Here is a 23,720-nt window from a genome sequence, read left to right as displayed (position 1 = left end):
TGGTCCCTCCCCAGCCTCTAAAATATTTCTTCTAATTAATTTCCTTTCAATGTGCACGAATCTATGCACCGGGCCTCTAGTAATTCACATATTATCACAGTATTTGTACCATATAATTAATTTTTCTTGTCTTCATTTTAGCTACATTGTGAATTACATTATTGTAATAAAGATGGCCACATCATTTGTTTTTCATAACAGTAATGATCTAAAAAGTAATAAAGGCAATTCAATCCAAAGCCAAATTTTAATATATTTTCATTTCAGTATAAAGAAAATGTAAAAACTAAAATGGTTTTTTAAAGTTATTTTTTCTTAAAAACTTAAATTTACCTATAAAAATTAAAAGCCAGATTATAAATTATAATTAATGAATATAAATATTTTAATCAAAATTCTTTAAAGATAAACTTTCTTACTTACTTTTTGCAAAATTTAATGAACTCTTACTACATCTTTTTATAAAAATAAAACTGTATTTTAGCATGCTGTGCCCAACTAGTTAATACAATATAAAAAGTTCGTATCTCACTTCATACAAGTTGCATCTAGATTACATACAGTTGACCTCTTTGTTCACAAATTCTGTATTGATGAACTCACCTACTTGCTGAAATCTGTTACCCCCAAATCAGTACTCGCAGCATTTTTTGATCCTTTGGGGACACACACAGAGCCGCCTCGTGCACACGGCGCAGCCGGCGGAACCGGGCGGCGCTGCCCTCTTGGGTCAGCTCTCGCGCTGTAACCACGTGTCCCTTCCCCACGCTGCGATGCTGTTGAGCGTTCCTCAGAGCAAGAAGGAAACACGTGTGTTGGGTAAGCTTCGTTCAGACATGAGTTAACGTGCTGCTGGCCATGAGGTCAATGTTAATGAGCCAACAATATCAATTAAATAAGACGGCTTTAAACAGAAACACACATACAACAAGGTTATGTCTTGACTGGTCGATGAAAATGTTTAATATGATGCTTAATATTGCAAAATGCCCTCCGGCTGGCACGTGCAGCTGGCAGATTCTGCACTCGCGGGGGCCTCCAGCCGCAGCGGGAAATCCGAAGATGATGAAGAAAATGCATGTCCCAGAACCCATCGCCTCCATACAGAGAAGAGGGCCTCGCAGGTTCATTCATCTGTTGTCTAAATCCTCCCACTGCGTACATCTCCCCACACCCCCCCAAACCGTGGCCATCTCCACGCTGACAGCGACACAGCCACAACGCCACGGCCTGCAGGTGGAGTCACCTTTTGTTTTGAAAACATAGGGCAAGCGACGTGGAACAGCGTTTCTCTGGGGCCTCAATGGTATTGGCCGACACACGGGTGTTTAAGGTTACAGACCTGGCTCGGCCAGCGCTGAGCGCCAGGCCCTGGTGACAAGCCTCCCTCCTGCGTGTTGCTGGATACAGTCATTCCTGGCACAAGTGTTCGGTGTGCAGAACCCACACCACCTTGCCCGGCAGAACAGAGTCCTGTCCAAGGGTGTGCTCCACACCCACCTGCAGCTCAGGGACCTAATTCTACCCAGGACGCGTCCAAGCCAAATACTCTGTTCATACGGTCCTTCCTCCACTCTTTTATTACAAATATTGTATTGATTTCAGAGAGGAAGGGAGAGGGAGAGAGAAATGGAAACATCAATGATGAGAGAGAATCACTGGTCGGCTGCCTTCTGCACACCCCTACTGGGGATCGAGTCCGCAACCCTGCGTGTGCCCTTGACCGGAATCGAACCCAGGACCCTTCAGTCCGCAGGCTGACGCTCTAGCCACTGAGCCAACCCAGCGAGGGCGCATCCACTCTTCCATCACAAGCCAACTCCATAAGGTCTGCAATTCCAGTCGGGGAGTGGAATGCTGTATGTGCGTTTTTTCAGAACAGCGAGTTCGTGTTTAATGTTTGCAGTCCTCTTCTCACAGGAGGCGTGTGTATTGTCCTGGAGAAGAGGCAGCAGAGAGTCCGAGTATTTAGAAACCCACGGCGTTTTTATTGCATTGTTTTTACAAGACGCCCTTTGCTGGGCATACAATCTCTGGCCCTGGTTCTTGCCCCGGTTCCAGATCAGCGTTGCCAGGCCCTCCCCAGGGTTCCCAGCAGGAGTTACTCTGCCGCTCTGCGCACTTCCCTGTTCTCCTTTTTGCTTTTATTCCCATCCTTCAGGGTTGGGCTCTGAGACAGCCCTTGCTAGTTCCGCCCGCCATCTGTGGGAAGTCCGTGTCTCCATTTGCAGTGGGGATGCTCGAGCCCACCACAGGGTGTTGCTGTGACAGCGAGTGACATCCTCTCTACCATGAACTGAGGACTGGGCCAACCTTGTTGTTGTTATGGTGACGGGACTCCACCCTCCTCCATCAAAAGGATTTCATTGAACTTGGAGCCTTTCCCAGGGTAACAAAGCAAGGAGTCATTAGAGATTCGTGCTGCTCTTTTCTGAGCCAGGCGGGCCCCTGGCACAACGTGGGTTCCTTGACGAGGGCTGGCGGGCTCCTGGCAAACTAAGAGAATACCTGCTCTTTCCATATGGTGTTGGACAAGGGAAGTTAAACATACGAGCACGTGAGAACACGGAATGTCTTCATCTAAGAGCTTCTGTCCATTTTGGTTCCACCTTACCCTTGGGAATAGCAACAAGGAAATTCCCACCGGAGCGCCCACGGCCACGCTCACCCAGGGTGGGGCGGCACGTCCTGGAGGATGGGGGCAGCCTCCCAGTGCAGCCACCGAGCGTGGTGCCCACGGGGCGGGGGGAACTGGGAGGAGGCTCCTGCCCACGCCCTCGGAGGCGCGGGTGTCCCAACTGAGCCAGCACTGGCCCGGCGGGGAGAGGGTGCTGCGGGCCCCCGCGTCAGGGTTAGAAGGGCCGTCGTCGCGGGAACCAGACAATGGGCCACTTAGAACGCTTGGTGGGCAAGAATCTAAGGACTGAATCAGGGCTACGTGGAAGGAGCGCCGTGGGAAGGGCGTGGGGACCGGCAGGACACAGGCAGCAAACCGTCAGGCCAGGCCTAGAAGCGGCCCCCGTCCATGGGTGAGCGACATGGAGGCGGAACTGTCACCGGGACTTGGCTTGGCAAACACGGCCGAGGAGCATGGGCACCAACGACATTCATTAAACTCGATGGCCCTGTAACGGCCCGAGCTTGGGCCCCCCCTGGTTCTCCCCGCACCTCCCCTGGTTCTCCCCGCACCTCCCCTGGGCCCCGCACACGGCACACCCAGCCCTGGTGCCTGGGACTCACCCCACCTGAGAGTGAGAGGCAGGAGCCTCTAGTCATGGCTTCTTGTTGGCCAAGAGCCTCCAGCGGCTGCGTGCACCTCACCGCCTGGCTGTGCTGTGCGTGTGCCCTGCCACCAGGATGGGAGAAGTCCAGGAGCGAAGCCAAGCGGCGAGGGGTGCCCTGGGGGCCGGCTGCCCTTTACTGAAGGTCGAAGGCTTCGCGGGCTTGCACGCTGCAGCCAGAGCTGGAATCAAAGTCTGGTCGGCAGCCCTAGCTGGTTTTGCTCAATGGTTAGTGTTGGCCTGCAGACTGAAGGGTCCCAGGTTTGATTCCAGCCAAGGGCACATGCCTGGGTTGCGGGCTCGATCCCCAGTAGGGGGCGTGCAAGAGGCAGCCAATCAATGATTCTCTCTCATCATTGATGTTTCTATCTCTCTCTCCCCCTCTCCCTTCCTCTCTAAAATCAATAAAATATATATATATTTTTAAAAAGTCTGGTTGGCAGAATATTAGCCCCAGATGTGTCCACGCTCTAATCCCCACAACCTGTGCACGTCACCGCAGGCAAAGGGGACTTTGCAGGGTGGTTACGGTAGGACCTTGAGACGCAGAAGTTACCCCCGATTACCTGGTTGGGCCTAATGTCATCACCACACCCATTATCGGAGGGACCCAGGAGAGGCCGGGGTCCACGTGACGACCGGACAGAGACTGAAGTGATAAGCCCTGAGGCAGGTGGGCCAGGAGCTGAAGGGTAAGGGGGCGGGCTCTCCTCTCACATCCCAGAAGGAACCGGTCTTGCTAACACCTTGACCTCAGCACAGAAACTGGTTTTGGATCCCGACTTCTGCAAGAGGATAAATTCGCGTTGTGTTAAGCCACTAGGTTGGTGGTAATTGGTTACAGCGGCCATAGGAAACTAGGACGCGAAGGTATGTGTGAGGGGCCCCGGGGCAGCTGACTGCACCTGATAATCATCCATTGAGCTTAGAACCTAATTCCATTTTAGGCACAAGCCCAAGGGCTTTGTTCACAGTGTGAGAATATGCAGGATTTTCCAACCACACCAACGACGGCAAAACTACTTGTGATATTTGAGTCGCCAAGACAACATGTCTTATCGGTCACGTTTATGGGGTTCTAAGTACAAATGCCAACATCTCGCCCTCACAAATTGAAATACATGGTTTTATTGTAAATACGTTCATTCTTTCTTCCTCTATGGAGCCTCTATGACCTAGTAGGGCCTCTTCTTGCACTTTAGAAAAATGTATGTATGTCCCGGCCGGTGTTGCTCAGTGGTTGAGCATCGACCTATGAACCAGGTGGTTCATGGTTCGATTCCCAGTCAGGGCACATGCCCAGGTTGCAGGCCCGATCCCCAGTGAGGGGCATGCAGGAGGCAGCCAATCAGTGATTCTCTCTCAGTATTGATGATCTCTCCCTCTCCCTTCCTCTCTGAAATCAATAAATCAAGATATAAATATGTATATATATATTTAAAGTATGTATGCATGTAGGTTGTGGCATGCATTCATTCTACTCCAGGAGATACAAGCTGTTGGAAATGGGACTTTGGGTCAGATGAGGCTGCTAGCGACAGCTCCCAAAGGCTCTTCTCCGCACCTGCTACCTGGGTAACTACGCCTTCCCCGGTGACCCCTCCTGGTGACCGTACTTCTCACTCTGAACCAGCAGCAGGGCACTCAGATCGGGACCTGCAGCCACGTTAGTGTTAATTGACTCCTGAAAAAAATGGGCACCTCATGGGCGTTAGAGGGGCTTTAGATTCCCGAGCCTGCACCACTGAACCTGGCCTCAGTGAACGCGCTAAGCTAACCCTGACCCCCGGAGGCCTCCTGCTGGCTGCCCAGCCAGCCTCCCCCGGCGACCCCTCTCCACACGCCAGGTTCCACCTTCTGCAGTTGAGTCTGAATTTGCAGGTGAGAAGCTGAGGCTCAGAGAGGTTAAACAATTGTCTTGGGGTGCACACAGCCACCAGGCCAGGAGCCAGGAGTTGGCCACACGAGTCTCCCATTGTCCCCCCTTCCCCCGCCTCTCTGTGCATTAGCCACAGCTAACAGGACAGACCCTGAGGCTCCAGACACTTGTGTGGCCAACTCACCAAAGAAACAGTCAACTATGTCCACGTAAGCGACCGTGCCCTTAGGACAGAGGTAAACAGCACACATGCTGGCCCATGTCATCACTTTACTATTCAAGTCTTTTTAAATATATATATATATATATATATATATATATATATATATATATATATATATAAATATATATACTAGAGGTCTGATGCACAAAATTTGTGCAAGGGGCTCAGCCCTCGCAGCCCCAGCTTCGTCCGAAAGGTCATCTGGAAGGACGTCCAGAAGGTCGTTTGGCTGTCTGGTCTAATTAGCATATTGTGCTTTTATTATTATAGATATATATTTTTTTAATTGATTTCAGAGTGGAAGGGAGAGGGAGACAGATTTTCTATCTCAAAGGTGTTGAGAGAGAGTCATTGATCAGCTGCCTCCTGCACGCCCTACACTGAGGATCGAGCCTGCAACCCAGGCACGTGCCCTGACCGGGAATTGAACCTTGACCTCCTGGTTCATAGATGGACGCCCAACCCCTGAGCCACGCCGGCCTATTCGAGTCTTCTGTCCCCCTGTTTGCGTCCTCGTCCTGGGCCAGCCCCATATGGGGAGCTGTGAACAGGCAGGGGCATGTCCTCTTCCAAAGCCAAGTGGGGGGCTGGGCCCTGAACCCAGCAATAAAGCCTCAGGTCTAACAAATGTAATGATGGGTGTCGCATGGGAGGGAGGGCTCCTGAGGCCATCACCCAGCCTGTGGCCTCCCAAAGGCAGAGAGAGAGCTGCCCACCTCATTCCCACCTCCTTCCCACCTCATTCCTGGGGACCAGTCCTTCCTAAGGCCCAGGCCCAAGCGCATCTCCATAATAGGGAAGCGAGTGCAGCCTCCCAGGGGTTGACTCTCAGGGCTCCGAAGAGCAGCTGCTGGTTCTTTGGTCTGCAGTATGTCACCAGGAACTTCATACGTCTCCCTCCCCCTCCCCTTCCCCCAGCAGGAGTGTTCTTGGCCTTTCGCTCGCATCAGAATTTATTTCACGTCTTGACACTGTTGAGACAATCCACAGCACCTTCTTAGGGATGAGCTGCGCAGGAAGCCGCCGGAAATGGACTCGAAATGTCCCCTGTCCGCCAGCTGAGCTCCTGGGGACTAGACAGGGGGGGAGGGGGGAGGAACCCTGCCCCGTGGGAACACGGGTCTGAGGGCTGTGTGTCCTCAGAGTGGCCGGAGCCTCCAAGCAGGAAGGTGGCTGTCGGTGGGCCTCATTCCGCACTTGCCAGATGTGCTCCCCTGAGAGCTGCCCGCTGTTATTATAAACACCCAGGAGAGCTCTCGTGTTTTAGGGCCGAGAGAGAGAGCTGTGAGACCACTGGTTTGGCTTAAGGACACCGACAGCCGGACAGTTTACTGCCGTGGCTGTGACATGATGGCCGCCATTTGGTGAAGACCAGGTCTCGGGCCACCTTGTCCTGGTGTGACCAGGGATTGACACAAGGTCCTTCTCAGGCGCCTGGACAGGCTGGTCAGCCCCGCCTGTATGTGTCCATAGGGCCCGCCCCCAAGGGAGGGTCAGGTGGTGTGAGTGTATGCTTGCATGTATGTGTGTGTGTATGTGCATGTGTAAGTGTGTGTGTATGAGTGTGTGGGTGAGTTGAGAGTATGTGTGAGCTGTGAGTGCCTGTGTGTGTGTGTGCATGTGTGTGGGTGAGTGAGTGTGTGTGAGCTGTGAGTGTCTGAGTGTGTGTGAGCGCTCGTGTATGTGTGCGTTCGTGTGTGTGCATGTGTGTGGGTGAATGAGTGTGTGTGAGCTGTGTCTGCGTGTGTGTGCGTGTGTGTGCATGTGTGTGTGGGTGAGTGTGTGTGAGCTGTGTCTGCGCGTGTGTGCGTTCATGTGTGTGCATGTGTGTGTGTGAGTGTGTGTGAGCTGTGAGTGTCTGTGTGTGTGTGAGCGTTCGTGTATGTGCGCGTTCGTGTGTGTGCATGTGTGTGTGGGTGAGTGTGTGTGAGCTGTGTCTGCACGTGTGTGCGTTCATGTGTGTGCATGTGTGTGTGTGTGTGAGTGTGTGTGAGCTGTGAGTGTCTGTGTGTGTGTGAGCGTTCGTGTATGTGCGCGTTCGTGTGTGTGCATGTGTGTGTGGGTGAGTGTGTGTGAGCTGTGAGTGTCTGTGGGGGGGGAAGTGTGTGTGTGGGTGTGTGTGGGTGAGTGAATGTGTGTGTGTTTGGGGGCATTGGTATGCTCCCTGAAGTCAAGGGGCAAGTTCTATGAATCCCTGCTTTGTCAGAGACTTCTCTAAAAGCTGCATGCATTTACCGCCCACTGTGTAGAGCTGAGCATCTTAAGTGTCAGAGGAGACAACCCGTGGGGGTTAAGGAGTGTTTCTTACACCCGGGTCATGTTTGGTTTCATCCCTCTCAACCGTTCCTTTCCAGACTGAGGGGCCTTCTTCCCGAGGCCAAGTTCGCCTGCACCCTTCCAAGTCGGCCCTTCCGTGTGAGTGGAAGGCCAGGGAGAAGCTCCCGGCCAAGGAGAGAGGCTTCTGCCTGGGATGGCGGCGAGCCGGCTGAGCCGCCTTCGAAAGCCAACCTCAAGCACGTGGGCGTGTGGAGGTCAGTGTCTTCTCCCTTCCTTCCAGGGCGCAGAGCCAAACCACATTCCCTGCCTCCCTGGCGGCGAGTGTGCTCACGATGAGGTCCTGTCCCCGGGACTGGAGCAGAAGTGATAAGTGTAACCCCCGCTATGCATTAAGAGAGTAAGTATCCTCCCTCCATGCTGCTTCTCTCTTCACCAGCTGGACAGCTGGACCTGGCAGCAACCAAGCGTCGGCAGGTACAGGACAACAGTGTCACAGAGCAATGACTCGGAAGGAGGCTGGGTCTCTGAGTGACAGGCAGAGCAGAGATGCCCACTAGCCGGGGATGCTCACCTGGAACTGGACAGGAGAGAGATTTAAACACATTCTTTTCTTTATTTTTTAAAAATATATTTTTATTGATTTCAGAGAGGAAGGGAGAGGGAGAGAGAGATAGAACACCAATGATGAGAGAATCATTGATCGGCTGCCTCTTGCATGCCCCCGACTGGGATCGAGTCTGCAACCGTGCCCTTGACTGGAATCGAACACAGGACCCTTTAGTCCACAGGCCGGTGCTCTATCCACTGAGCCAAACCAGCCAGGCTACACACATTCTTTAAGCCACTGACGCCTGGGGGATGGGCTACAGCAGCCCGGCCTCCACATAACTCATGCACCCTCCTCTCCTGCAGGGCGGGAGGCTCGGGCTGCATCGGAGGCCCCGCCCCGCAGACCTTAGCCCTTGTTTTCAATGCAGAAAGCGCGAGCGGCCTGGCAGAGAGCACTGCAGAGGGTTCAAAAGGGCTTTGAACCGTAGCCACTCGTTCGGTATTCGTCCCACAAGCATCGCCTCAGCACCTGTGTGTGTGAGCGGGCCGTGTGCTGCCCGCCCCCCATTCCGGCACTCTCCGCCCACCCTGTGCCCACCACGTCCAGGATGCCACCTCCCCAGGCCTTCAGGAAGCAGGCCCCACAGAGAGAATGTGAGTTCCGGCACGTGCTTCCCCGTGTGGGCAGGCAGGGCAGGGAGAACGGAGGGTTTGGGTAAAGAAGCGCATTCCTCGTCCCCGGGGACCAGTCTCAGCCCAGCTCCTATAGACTTGCAATTGTTCGCTTCCATTCATTCACCACCAGGTTCATTCCCGACGCAAACCTCCTCCCACCCAGGTCTCTTCTCTCACTATAGTTATCTATCCACTGGTTTGGCTCAGTGGATAGAGTGTCAGCCCTCAGACTGAGGGGCCCCATGTTTGAGTCCAGTTAGTGCCTGGATTGCGGGCTCTTGATCCCTGGCCCTGGTTGGGACACATGTGGCAGAGGCAGCCTATGGGTGTGTCTCTCACATCACTGTTTCTCTGTCTGTGTCTCTTCCCCTCCCTTCCACTATCTCAAAATCAATAGGAAAATGTCCTCGAGTGAGGATTAACAAAAAAGGGAAAAAAAGTAAGTGTTTCAAGGAAGCAGAGGCTAGATTTGGTCAGATAGCCTGGCATGAACCATAACCCTTTTAAAAAAAAAAAATACTTTTATTGATTTCAGAGAGAGGAAGAGAGATAGAAACATCAATGATGAGAGAGAATCATTGATCAGCTGCTTCCTGCACGGCCCCTTCTGGGGATCAAGCCCACAACCTGGGCATGTGCCCCCGACTGGAATCAAACCTGGGACCCTTCAGTCCGTAAGCCAACGTTCTATCCACTGAGCCAAAACACTAGGGCTGTGCCACGATTCTTAACATTTCTCAGCAGGTTGTCTGACTTCTAGTCTCTGGCACTCAGGTTCCTCACCTGTAAATGAGGGTAAGCTTTTCTGTCCTGATCATCTCACATAGCTGTTGTGAAGTTGGGTTGCAAACGTGGATATAATTATAATGAGCTTTTCGAACCCCTGGGCACTCGAGGGCACTAGCCACTCCTGAACTCTGGGTGATATGAGCTGACATGGCAACCCCAGGTGAACCTCTGCCCCCTACCTATGAGACCCAGCCTGTGAATTTCCAGATATTCATGGAGAGAATATTTTTCACCCATAAAAAGGAGATACTAATACACACCACAATGTGAATGAATTTTGGGAAACATTATGCTAAGTGAAAAAAGCCACACATTTTCATAAAATACCAGAAGAGATAAATTCATAGGGGCATAAGAGATATTGGTGGTTGCCAGGGGCTGGGAGAAGGAGAAATGGGGAGAAACTGCTTCATGGGTTTGGGCTTTCACTTTGAAGTGACGGAAATATTCTGGGACTAGATGGAGACGGTGGTGGCACAGTATTGTGAATTAGTAAATGCCACTGAATTGCACACTTTGTTTATTCATTTATTGACTAGTGGCCCAGTGCACAAGTTCGTGCACATTGAAAGGAAATTAATTAGAAGAAATATTTTAATATTACTATTCGCCCTTTCCCTTTAATACAAGTGTCAACCAAATTCATGGTTAACAATGACAGATGGAAACACATGCGTGTGATTGGCGCCAGTGAGAGCTTTATATGTATCTCACATGTGGGAGTCAGCTTAGCCTTTTATAAATGTAGAATAAACTTGGTTAATTAGACCTGCTTTCTGATTTAGGTAAACTTTTTCCAGCCCAGTGAAGCACCCCAACTTCTCGTTCAGGTAATTGTCAGCAACACAGCAGTAACTATCAACACGAAGCAGATTATTATTGTAGATCACGCAGGGAGAACAAAGGGTAAAATATTGAACTGCAGCCGTGTTTGACTATATTCTGCGCAGTGAGAAAACCTGAAGTCATTTTCAAGGTCCACCATTTCTTACTTCTTTTCAGTCGGGTCAAGTTTCTAAATCTCCGTTTTCTGGCTAATGAAAAGAAATAGGATTCCACTGAGTCTCCTATCTACCAACTCCAGGACTTCTGTGAGGATCAAATGAGATGAGGCACGGGAACATGCTTCACAGACATGTGGTTACAGTGTAAAGTGTTTCCACCTGGCTATAAAGCAAGTCGTGTTCCTGGGCTGAAGTAACTGCAAGGAGACTAGTCATTGCTAGGGAGAGGAAGCCAGGCGTTGCTACGTGAAGTCATTACCCAGATGGACACTTAGCATATTAGCCTTTTATATATATATATATATATATATATATATATATATATATATATTTATGTATAATCCTCACTTGAGGATATTTTTCCATTGATTTTCAGAGCGAGTAGAAGAGAGAGAGGGGAAGACAGAGAAATATTGATGTGAGAGAAACACATTGATGGGTTGCCTCCTGCATGCGCTCTGACCAGTGGGCCCAGGCAGGGAAGGAGCCTGCAACCAAGGTACCCTTGACCGGAATCGAACCCAGGACCCTTCGGTCCACAGGCCAATGCTCTATTCACTGAGCCAAACAGGCTAGGGCTGAATGGTACACTTTAAAATGGCTAATTTTGTGATGTGAATTTCACGCCAATGTAGTTATTCACTGCTTTATGAAGCGGATGCGCTCTGAGAAATGTGTGGTTAGGCGACTGTGTCATTGCGCAAACATCACAGTGTCTAGCTTACCGCACTTTCGGGCTATCCGGCGTAGCCTGCTGTTCCCAGGCTACGAACCCACACCACCTGTTGCTGTACTAAGTGCTGTAGGCAACTGTAACACCAGTACAGTAAAAATGCAGCATGAACGCTTGAAAACATGGTACACCTGTGCAGGGCACTGCCACGACGGAGCTGGTGGGCCTGGGAGCTGCTCTGGGTGAGTGGGTGAGTGAGTGGTGAGCGACTGTGAGGGCGTGACTGTGCACCAACTGCTGTCGCCTCACCGACACCGTACGCTCTGGCTGCACGACGTTTATAAAACAACACGAGATTAAATCAGGCAAAGAGAAAATGACGCAATCAGGAGGCGTGGTAACCAGAAGAGGCATGAAGCTGCTGGCGTAACACAGCCCGCTGTTTACAGCAAACCTTCTAAAAATATGTCAGATAAAAATAATGGTAACAATATAGAGCAGTAAGTACATCCACCAATGGCCTGGCCGTTTCTTGTCGAGTGTCACGTATGTACATACTGGCACGGGCTGCACTTTTATGCGACTGGCAGCCAGTAGGTTTGCTTGCACCAGCGACACCACACACGTTGCACAACCACATTTCGGCGGCTGTGACGGCAACAGAACGTTTTCAGCTCCATTATCATCTTATGGGACCGCCATCGAATGTGCCGTCTGTTATTGGCCGAAAGGGTGCTATGTGGTGCATGACTGTCATTTTTTTTAATTAAGAGAGCTAATTAAATGATAGCATTTCACAGTGGAACCTCAACACTGGGATGAGCTCTTCTCCAAACTCTCTGAGGAGGTTTCTTCCACTGTCTCCACTCAGAGCCCTTCAGGCACCTGTAACACCGGTCATTGTTCTTTGGTGCAACAAAGGCCTGCACCACAATATGGCTGACTTCACCCGCTGGCCGCCCACCCAGCCACGGGGGCCATGCTCATGGCGGCCTCGGTGGGGACACTGACATTTATATCGATTCACCACATTCTACAAATATGGGACAGCCATTCCAGAGAAATTAGACCCAAGTTTCCAGGCCAGATCGAAAAAGGTGAAACCTATGTGTGTGACTGTGTGGGGAGGTAAATGGAAATGTTAACAGTAGCTAGATCTTATCCTTGGATGGTCGAATTAGGAATAGGAATTTTAATTTTCTTTTTTTATTTCTTTTTTGTTGTGGTTCAACCTCACCCGAGGATATATTTCCATCGACTTTTAGGGAGAGTGGAAGAGAGAGGGAAAGACAGAGAGAAACAGCGATGTGAGAGAACCACATCGATTGGTTGCCTCCTGCATGAGCCCTGACCAGGGCCCAGGCCGGGGAGGAGAATGCAACCGAGGTACATGCCCTTGACCAGAATCGAACCCAGACCCTTTGATCCACAGGCCGACACTCTATCCACTGAGCCAACCTGGCTAGGGCTCCTTTGTATGTTGACCTATGTATTTTTATTTTTTACTTTATTTTTTTAACTTAAATTATTTATTGTTTAAAGTATTATATATGTCTCCTTTTCCCCCCATTGACCTCTCCCCAGCCACTCCCACCCCCCAGCACATACATGTCCCTACCCCCCTATTGTCCGTATCCATTGGTTATGCTCATATGCATGCATACATGTCCATTGGTTGATCCCTAACCCCCTCCCCCATCCTCTGAGGTTGTTCCATGCTTCTCTGTCTCTGGCTCTATTTTTGTTCATCAGTTTATGTTGTTCATTATATTCCACAAATGAGTGAGATCATGTGATATGTATCTTTCTCCGACTTGCTTATTTTGACTTATGTACCCTATATAATAAAGCAGTAATATGCAAATTGACCATCACTCCAACACACAATATGGCCGCCCCCATGTGGTCAAAGATGGCCGCCCCCAAATGGACACAAGATGGCCAGCAGGGGAGGGCAGTTGGGGGGGACCAGGCTGGCAGGGGAGGGCAGTTGGGAGCAACCAGGTCTGCATGGGAGGGCAGTTGGGGGCAATCAGGCTGACGGGAGCAGTTAGGCATCGATTTGGCTGGCAGGGGAGTGGTTAGGGGGTGATCAGGCTGGCAGGCAGAAGCAGTTAGGGGCAATCAGGCAGGCAGGCAGGCGAGCGGTTAGGAGCCAGCAGTCCCAGATTGTGAGAGGGATATCCGACTGCCTGTTTAGGCCCAGTGGGATCAGGTCTAAATGGGCAGTCGGACATCCCTCGAGGGGTCCCAGATTGGAGAGGGTACAGGCTGGGCTGAAGGACACACACCCCCATGCATGAATTTCATGCACTGGGCCTCTAGTTTTTAAATAATTCTACAATGAACATGATTTGTTTGTGTAATTGTAAAGAAAATATTAGCCCTGACTGGTTTGGCTCAGTGGATAGAGCGTCGGCCTGTGGACTTAAGGGTCCCAGGTTCAATTCCAGTCAAGGACATGTACCTTGGTTGCAGGCACATCCCCAGTAGGGGGTGTGCAGGAGGCAGCTGATCGATGCTTCTCTCTCATCGATGTTTCTAACTCTCTGTTCCTCTCCCTTCCTCTCTGTAAAAAATCAATAGAATATATTTTTTTTTAAATAAAAAAAAGAAAATATTAGGTGGGGATGGTTCATTTAAAGAGTGGTACATACACTCAGGAAAAGTTACAGTCGTTCATTAGGACTTTGGAAGCCCCTGTACATGTGGGCTTGCAAAAATGAGGTGTCTCTGCCCCCAGGGGTCCCGGTGCCCATCACCTGCCTGCGATGCTGGAGACCTCACAGAGCTCCATGCACACAGCTCCCTGGAAAGATGGGTTAACTCTACTTGAAGGAGGGCCTTGTGGAGATTCGCCTGAGCCAGGCTTCTGTTCCAGCCAGCGGTCCCCCCATGCCCTCGTCTTCATCGTCTTCCCTCCTTTCTTTGATCATAGCCCTTTCCTTCTTCCAAGGACCACAGTGGCTCCTCTTCTGAATCACCTTACCGCTTGCCGATGGCATCTTTCTACGGCATGTGTTGTATGCTGCTTATCTTTTCATGTATTTTGCCCCAATTATATCATAATCTGTTTGAGGACAGACACTGCTATTCCATACCTTTCAGTAACCGCAGCATCCTTAAAAAGTGCACTATTGATGGTTATGATATCAGACACGTATTCTGAATCTATCAATAATAAAATGGACGTGCCAGAAGACCCTTTACTATTTGTGGGTTTGTTTTAATTCTTCAGATGCATTCTTAGAAGAGTCAGTCCCAAATTAAGCACAAAGCCAGGCTGCTCATACCTGCTCTCTAGGGGCGACCAGAGCAGACTCAAAAAGTGGCTGGAAAATGAGTGTTTCCAAAAGTTATCAAGTTTATTAATCGATACTCTGAAAAACGGAAACTCTGAATGAAGTATGTTCCCACACAACTCGCTGTTGTTTGAATACCAGCTAGAAGGTTCGGCACCAAAAGAGTCACCGTCTAGGCTTGAAATGATTCTTTCTCTAGAATGAGAGATGATTTCTGGAAATTCTTTAGACAAACAACGCTGTTTTCAATTTATCTTCAGCCGGGCCTGCCGCATTCGTCGCTGCAGGCCTGGTGATGAATAACAGAGGCCCAGGTTACAGTAGCTTCAGTTAACCAGAGGTCCGTTTCCTTCTCAGATGTGAGAAGCCTGGAGGTGGTCAGCCAGGGCGGGTGCAGCCCTCCCCTCCGTCGGAGAACAGGTCTCCTGTCTTACTGTCTGTCATCTGTGGCTTCCAGTCCCCAGGCCCACGGCAGCTGCCAGGGCTCCAGCTATTACATCTGCCATCTGAGAAGCAGAAAGAAGGAAGAGAGAGGTATTTCCTCTTTTTAAGGACTCTGACAAAGTTGCAAACATCATTTTTCTAACACTCTATTTGTCAGAACAAGTTGGAAAGTGTGATCTTGATTCTAAGCAGCAACAGGCACAGCTAAACATCAGGGATACAGGAATGCTTAGCTTTTTTTTTGGTCCCACAAACCCCTTTGGCAGTCAGTCTAGTTGAGCCGTTGGACCCCTTCTCAGAATCCTGTTTTTAAATGAGTAAAATATATACATGAGATTACGAAAGATTCCAGTTGAAATAGGGTTCTATTGACAAGCCCTGGGAGGCCTGTAGACCCCACGTTATGAAGCCCCTCTATAGTAAAGAAAAGAGGGGGGCAGTATCGCCCCTGACACTCGACATAGGAAAAGACCCTTCAGATGACTTTTCTCCTGAAGCAATGGTTGAGGTCCTACTTTCAGCCCGGCTGTGTTGTAGAGTCTGATGGTTACAAGAAGATCTGGCTTCTCCTCTCAGTCATTCTCTAAATTACTTACTAAAATGGAGAGTCAGATAGGCCAGGTTTTATGTACCAGTATTAGGGGAGTTCAGAATAAGGGGGTGGGGGATCCTGCGGAGGGGGCTTGGAGGAAGGAAGAAAAGTAAAAGGCTTATTCTGAAAGAAAAGAGGGGCAGTGTACGTGGGGAGCAGGGTGTTTTTTCTTTTTTTAATATATTTTTATTGATTTCAGAGAGAGGAAGGAAGAGAGAAAGAGCTGGAAACATCAATGATGAGAGAGAATCATTGATTGGAGTGCCCCCTAGTGGGGATCGAGCCTACAACCCAGATATGTGCCCTGACCGGGATCAAACCGTGACCTCCTGGTTCATAGGTCGATGCTCCATCACTGAGCCACACCAGCCGGGCAAGAGGCAACATATTTGGAGGAAAGGGGTTGGGGAATGGGAGGGGAGGCCCAGGAGTGGGGGGAGGGTCCCATGGAATTCTACAGGAAATGGCTTAGGAGAAGTGGTTGGCAAAGGAAGGGTCACTTATGTTTGAGCTGATTAGAAGTAGAGAATCACTGAGTCCTTGAGAATAAAGGGGTGAAAAGAGTCACACAATGTCCATGTGCACATAGGTTGGTTAGGTTGGTATGTAAAAATCTTTAAAATGGTCTGGGAGGACAGAATTCAAATTTCTGAGAGTGGTGGCTGTTGCTTCTGGGGAATTGAATGGAGTGACAGTTAAAGGGACTGAAGTTCTTTCGCAAAGAAATCATTAAGCTCCTTGAAGGCCCAGCCTCTCATGTTCTGGGGCAAGAAGAGCTTGCATTCCCTATTTCCATTCCATTCCCGGGCAGACATAACTAATCAACCCCTGAGCTTGGACATGGCCTCAGAGTCCTTCTCCTTAGAGCTCTTTTGCATAGATGGCCAATTGCATAGACTGGGCGTGCGGAGAAACCTCTTTCCACGCCTGCCTGCACCTTCTGCACTTTTCCCAAAGCGCCAGGGTTGTTTGCAGAAGAGACTCCGAAGGAACCAGCATTATCTTGAAAGCCCAGAATCATAAAAACTTAAAGCACATAAGGCTGAAGAAACCCCATAGCTCATTTTAGTGACATGCTGATGGCCGAGTCAACTGTTTGGGCGAGTCAAGGGACTAGTCTGGAAAGCGCCTCAGAGAAGTTGGCCAAGGATCACAGTGCAACGCCTAACGGAGTCCCAGACACCCACACCCTCGCTCGGCGAGTTAGCTGCCAGGCCGCAGGTGAACAGCTCGAGTCCAAAGGCATCCCCTCGTTTCCACCAGGAAGTGGAGGAGCTGCGTCCCCAGCTCCCCTAGACCACGGGGAAGCCCTGGGACCGGGGCAGGAGAATTGTGGGAACGGCTTCCAGTGAGACCGTTGGGACGAGGCCTCAGAACAAGCCCTCGGGCTGAGGGCTGGCAGTCTTACTCCGCCCCTAGGAGAGGTCAGAGTCCCGAAGGAAATACGCCGTGAGTTGACGGTTGTAGCTTTTCCCCATGGTGCCCAGCTCAGTACTGGACACACCTTCCTGGGGACAGACAGGACTGACGGACTGTCTTAAATGATAGAAACGCCCTGGCCAGTGTGGCTCAATTGTTCGGCGTTGTCCTGGGCACCGAAAGGTTGCTGGTTTGATTCCTGGCCAGGACACATGCTAGGGTTGGGGAGGGGGGTGTTGATCCCCCGAAGAAGCCATGTAGGAGATAGCCAATTGATCTCTCTCTCTCTCTCCCCCCACATCCCCTCTCTCTCTAAAAATCAATAAAAAATATTTTTAAAATAATAATAAATAAATGATAGGAACTCAGGCTAACCCATCTCAGCTTGTAAGTTTGCTCTGTGACCTTGGAAAGCTCCCTCAGACAGAGCGGGAGCAGCAGCTGGGCCCTCCATGAAGACAGTGCGCTGGGGCGACAGGACACACCTGAGCTCCTCAGGCCTGCAGTGGCTGAGGGCACACAGAACGCACGGGGTGGAGGAGGAGGAGGAGGAGGAGGAGGAGGAGGAGAGGTGGCAGTCCCTGCCCTTGATCTGCAGGCGTTCACCACAGGAACTGAGCAGCAGTTGGGGCTCTGGGGAGCGCCCCTGTCACAAGGGCGGCCCTTATCTCTTTGCAAGAGCCACCTCCTTCCTGGGCCCCAGCCGCCTGCGGTTGCTTGAAGCTCCCAAATGAAGTTCGACCCAACCACACACCCCCAACCTGAAGACCACAGGAGGCCCTGGATTTTCCAGGGCAGCAGTGATGCTGAATCTTTGTCTCACTGTCTGAACATGAGAGGTTGGACCACATGTTCCAGTTTGGGGCCCAGAAATCGAAGTGGGGCCCCCTAGGTGGACAGTTAACGTGGACACGTTCCCTGTCCCTCCTTACCCACTCCCCTCTCTGACCTGCAGTGCACGGGGGCCACCTCTCCTGCTGGTCCTCCATTTCCTTAGCTCTCAGCCTCGGTGCCCTAAGCCTGGGCCTTCCCTCTCACTGTGGCAAGACTCAGTGGGCCACTATGCCAATGGCCTCTGGGGCCCCGGAGACCAGAGCCCTCACCGTCTAGTGTATTAGGGACCGAGGCAGGGCAACCTCCGAGTCTTGGCCAGTGGCTGGGAGGTGAGGGGAGTGCTCAGGGGCTGAGGGTCTTGGGGTGGAGGGCTCTCTGGTCATGGCAGGTGGAAGCCAGAAGCCCCTCTGCCCTCCGATCCTGGGTGGGTGCACCGTCACAGGGAGCAGAGGGGGTGACGGGGTGACAGCAGAGGTGAGTGTGATCCTCGCTCTGCCCCTCGCTAGTACTGACGCTCTGCACCGGCCATTTCCTCACCTACAAAGGGGCCCACACCTGAGCCGGCTGGGTGCTGAGCGGCTGCACCGAGACCAGCACCCCTGCTACTTCTTGGGCTGGGGAACCCGGGTCTGTGCCAGCACCCCCAGCGCTGGCTGAGCTGCCCCCAGGCCCTGCAGGACCATGCCCACTGAGCAGGACCCACCCACTGGGCAGGACACACCCACTGGGCAGGACACACCCACTGAGCAGGACACACCCACTGAGAGGACACACCCACTGAGCAGGACACACTCACTGAGCAGGACACACTCACTGAACAGGACACACTCACTGAGCAGGACACACTCACTGAGCAGGACACACCCACTGAACAGGACACACCCACTGAGCAGGACACACTCACTGAACAGGACACACTCACTGAGCAGGACACACTCACTGAGCAGGACACACCCACTGAGCAGGACACACCCACTGGGCAGGACACATCCACTGATCAGGACACACTCACTGAACAGGACACACCCACTGAGCAGGGCACACCCACATCCACTAAGAGGACACACCCACTGAGCAGGGGAGGGCCAAGGGGAGATCCCAGGGCTGCGGGTCTGTCAGGAACAGGACAGTGAGGAAAACTGCGGGGAGCAGAAGCCAAGAGCAGAGAAGGTGGGAGAAGGGAGACGGAGCGGCAGGGGCAAGGGGAGCCGCTGCAGGCACTGCAGAGACCTGGCAAGCTGCGTCACGCCGGGGGCAGAATCACTGGGCCCGGCACAGGCACACCTGTGGATCCTGACCAGCATCCTGTCTCCCTGGAGGCCCCGTCGTCTTGACACCCACAGAGTCCCTGCGTTTCCTTTCTTCTGGGGTCTTTACATAAAACAGCCCACCCTGGCCGCTGAGCAGCATTGGTCTCCGTCCCCTGCAATCTGAAAAGGTGAAACAAAGTCCTACCGTGTGGGCCTGTGACCAAAATCAATCAAAACCATACATGGAAGATGGTCTCCGAGAGGCTGGGCTCAGCAGGTCCCATAAGAGGAGCTGCTATCGTGAGGCAGCGAACACACGGCAGAGCCCACAGCATCCCTCCAGCAGCCATTGTTTGCTACCCGTGATCTGGGCCCTAGGGAAGGAACCTCAAGCTCCTGTTCTGTCCCCGAGACCTCACAGCGACAGGAACAGGGTTTTAGGAACAACGCGCAGGCCTGATGCTGGCACAAGGCACACCCGTGCTCGTCCCGGTCCGAGAGGCATTCTGAGAATCCTGGGGTGGAGGCTGGCATGCTCAGCCATTTTGATGTCGTACGAGGCTCTCTGCAGAGAATATCCGAAAAGAAATCGGCGCTGTCCTGAAGTCCCAGAACACAGGGGGCAACGTCTTCTGGCGTGTCCCTGACCCTGGCCTGATGGGGGGAAGGTGGATGAGAAGGGAGGCACGTTGCCCGAGCCCCAGGGGCACCAGGACTGTGCAGGCAGTTTGACAAGCGATCCCATCGGGGGCCTGATTGTCTCGATGCTGGACTTTTTGCTGCGTCTCCTTACTTCCCGGACATTGTCACGATGGCCCCCCGTCTCCTGTGCTGGGCAGCGTTTGTCACTAGGCCTCCGACCTGAGAAAGTCAGCAACTGGGCTGCGGCGGCTCAGCTCAACTTTGCGGAGCAGGGAGCGCAGTCAGAGCGGGTGAGTGGCCCGCCCAAGGTCCCGTGCGTGGAAGTGCGGGCTGGGATTCACACCAGGCCGGCGGCTGCCTTCCCGCCTTGCCCGGGTATCACTGCCGAAAAAAGCGAAACCTGGATGTTACAGCGCACGGGGCAGAGGCGCGTTCCAGCCACGACCTGGTTTTCACACCACAGACTCACCCTGAACCTGCCGGTGGAAAGTGGAAAAGTGCCAGATTGGTTTGGGAAGGGGTGGGGAGAGGAAGCAGAGTGGGGGGGGGGGGGGGTCAAGCTGAAATTGTTCTCTGCTGCGTCACAGGGGAAAGGAAAGGGGCGCTCTCCTCGCTTTCCTTCACAGAAGCAACACAGGAAGAAAACAGCTCACCCGGACCCTGTGCACTCTGGCAAGCGAGCAGAAACCCCGATTTCAGTTCTCGAGGAGAAACTGTTCGCAAAAGAAGGAAAAGGAGAAATCAATAGCTTTCTCTTAAAAGAAGCCTGCACTGGCTTCCGGTGGGTGAGGGCCTGTTTGTGGGACCTGGTTTTACGGGAAATCCTCTAAATGTACTATCATAAGCTGCCAGGTCTCAGGGCTGAGGGCCGGTTTGCTGAATCTACATGGACCCCGCAGCCTGGGACGGGACTTGCATGCAGGAGGCGCATAATGAGTGCTCAGTGCTCAGAACAAATGTGCCACCTGACTACCCACCAGGCTCCAGCAGCTTGCAGGGGCATTGAGGTCACAAATAGCCCCAATGTCTGCTGGCCCCGTAGTCCCCTCCAATGTTACCAGTGGGGGCGGGGGGCGGGGGGCAGGAGGGGGAGGAGGTTCTAGTGACTCTATCCTCCAGTGGCCCCATCCTCTTCTAGGTGGACTTCCAACCGAGGGGGCCGGACTCCGTGGTTAGATGTCAACGGTAAGAAGCAGACCCGTTCTTCCTAGGATTATACATCATCTCGCTCATCTTTCAAAATCGAGTTTCACTGCCTCCTTCTCCAGGAAGCCTTCCCTGATGCTCCGCCTCTTCCCCCTGTTCTTCCGATTCTGGATGAAATCCCTCCCTCCCGCGTGCCTGTCTCTCCCTGTGCGACAGCGCCCCTCACCACCCTGGATTCTGACACCTATGGCCACACTGTCAGGTCCTTGGGGGTAAGAGGGAGGTTTTCTTTAACTTCCTGGCCCCAGTACTCAGCCAAGAGCCTGGCATAGCATAGGCACTCAGTACATTTTGTTAGATGAATGAAAGGAGGAAGGGAAAGGGGCGGGGGGGGGGAACACATCCTAGGACAGTGGTGGGCAAACCGCGGCTCTCAAGCCACATGCGGCTCTTTGGCCCCTGGAGTGTGGCTCTTCCACAAAATACCACGTGTGGGCGCACGTACAGTGCGAAGTTGACTTAAAACTTTAAGTAAAGTTTATTAAGTTAATTTTAGGGAACGTTGTGGAGTGAAAGAAGATGCAGTGTCGAGGATGGAGAAAGGCATGTTGAGACGGTTTGGACATAGAGAGAGGATGAAAGAAAGGAGATGGACGAAACAAGTATACAAGACGAGTGTGGATGGGAGAGTTGGAAGGGGCCGACCTCAGCGAACGTACCTCCATCAGACTGAGGACGTTTTTAGCAAAGGCCAGCTTAGGAGGACCCTCATTAAGTTAATAACAATGTATATACCTACCTATATAGTTTCAGTTTAAAAAACTTGGCTCTCAAAAGAAGTCTCAATCGTTGTGCTGTTGACATCTGGCTCTGTGGACTGATGAGTTTGCCGACCACTGGCCTAGGGGCTACGACGCCTTCTTTTTGAAATCTGTCTCATAACGACTTGCCCCAGCGCTTGTCCACAGCCGGCGACTGACGTTTGGATTCTATTTTCTGTCAGTGGCTGAGCTCCTCCACTCCCCGCTGTGTCCTTGGCACCAAAGGCAGGAGGAAACTGGGGGAGGTTGGGGGGCTCTGGGAGCACAGGGCCTGAGGAGTGTATGGCCAAGCACAGCCTGAACTAAACATGTCCCTGAACCACAAGCAAAAGGCACTCACAGTCCCGTCCGTCTACCTGGACCTTAGTGACTCAGCAATTAAAACTGTCAGGCCACGGCCAACGGCCATGAGCAGCCAGCGATGGAGGGCACGGAGCTCGCGCTCCTGTTCACGGCTGTCACCGCGGCGCCCCCAGAAGGCCTGGAACTGGGGGTGCGCAATAGCGACTTGTTGAATGATTCAATAGGTGAGAAAAGGTCCTGAGGCCCTTAAATGTCACAGAATTTCTGCTGTAGATTTCCTGAACTTGACTCGCAGGAGAGGCCCTTAGATTCTCACTCAAGTCATATTGACACTTAGCTCACAGACAGCTCTGTCGGGCTTATTATCTTGTTCTGTATCCGCTACAGAGTAAAAACTTGGAAGAGAAGAAAAGAGTTTTACTCTGCTGTATATATATATACGTTTTTATTATCAGAAAAGTGGGTACAAAACTTCCAACAGTGGACGAGGACCAACCTGGCAACAGTGAACTCTAGATAGTGTAACGGCTCATTCCAATAGATCACAGGACATCACCGATATCCAACATAATAAGCAAGTCATGAAAAGTAGGTAAAATTAACTTCAGCCTGCCCTTCTGAGGAGACAGGAAAGTGAAGAAAAGGTTTAAGATCTCCATCTGTGGTGGACAAGAGTGAACAAGGGCCAACTTGGAGAAGTGATCCCAAACGCATTCCCTTCGCTGAGTCATGTGGAGTCTGAGTAGTTTTTTGTGGGTTTTTTTTAATATATTTTATTGATTTTTTTACAGAGAGGAAGGGGGAGGGATAGAGAGTTAGAAACATCGATGAGAGAGAAACATCGATCAGCTGCCTCCTGCACACCCCTGACTGGGGATGTGCCCACAACCAAGGTACATGCCCTTGACTGGAATCGAACCTGGGACCCTTCAGTCCGCAGGCCGACGCTCTATCCACTGAGCCAAACCAGTCAGGGAGGTTGTTTTTATTCTCGAGTTGGTTGTTGTTCATTAGCGCTGTCCTTTGGCCTCTCCCCATTGCTGTGAGTGGTCACAGTTGCCTCGATAACACTCTCGGGGTCCTGCTCATCAGGGGACGGGGTGGGGTGGCTATGGAGACCACCAATTAGAACCCACATCTGAATCCATCCTCAATGGGCTCATTTCTGGATTCCTCAGAGGGCCGGGAAGAACAGGAATACGCGCAATGCTGTGCTGATGGGACAATAGTCTCGGTTGAAGTTAGAATCAGTGGGAACCTGCGAGAGAAAGCCACGCAGAGCGGGGCTGGCAGGACTCCTGCCCTCTGCCCGTGGGGTGAGGTGTGCAGGCACGAGCCCTGATTGCCCTCTCCTCCAGGATGGCACCGGGGGAAAGCGCCCCTTCTTCCTCCAGACCCCAGTGCGCAGAGCAAGTACTTTACCCGAGGGGGCGGGCCCAGGGGGAGCTGAAAAAACGGTGCTGCACCGTGGCCCCTGTGAGTCCCTGGGACAAGGCGTCTCGCTGTCTGGCACAGGGTGGAGCACCCACCCCTTCCTGTCTCAATGGATGGCTCCACGGGCCTCTGAGACTCCCACCTTCGAGGAGGCTAGCCTGGTCTGATGACTGGCAGGTCCTG

This window comes from Myotis myotis, unplaced genomic scaffold (genome assembly GCF_014108235.1).
Source record: "Myotis myotis isolate mMyoMyo1 unplaced genomic scaffold, mMyoMyo1.p scaffold_m19_p_21, whole genome shotgun sequence".
Lineage (NCBI taxonomy): Eukaryota > Metazoa > Chordata > Mammalia > Chiroptera > Vespertilionidae > Myotis > Myotis myotis.
The sequence above is the reverse complement of the archived record's forward strand: the minus strand, read 5'-3'. Positions refer to the sequence as shown.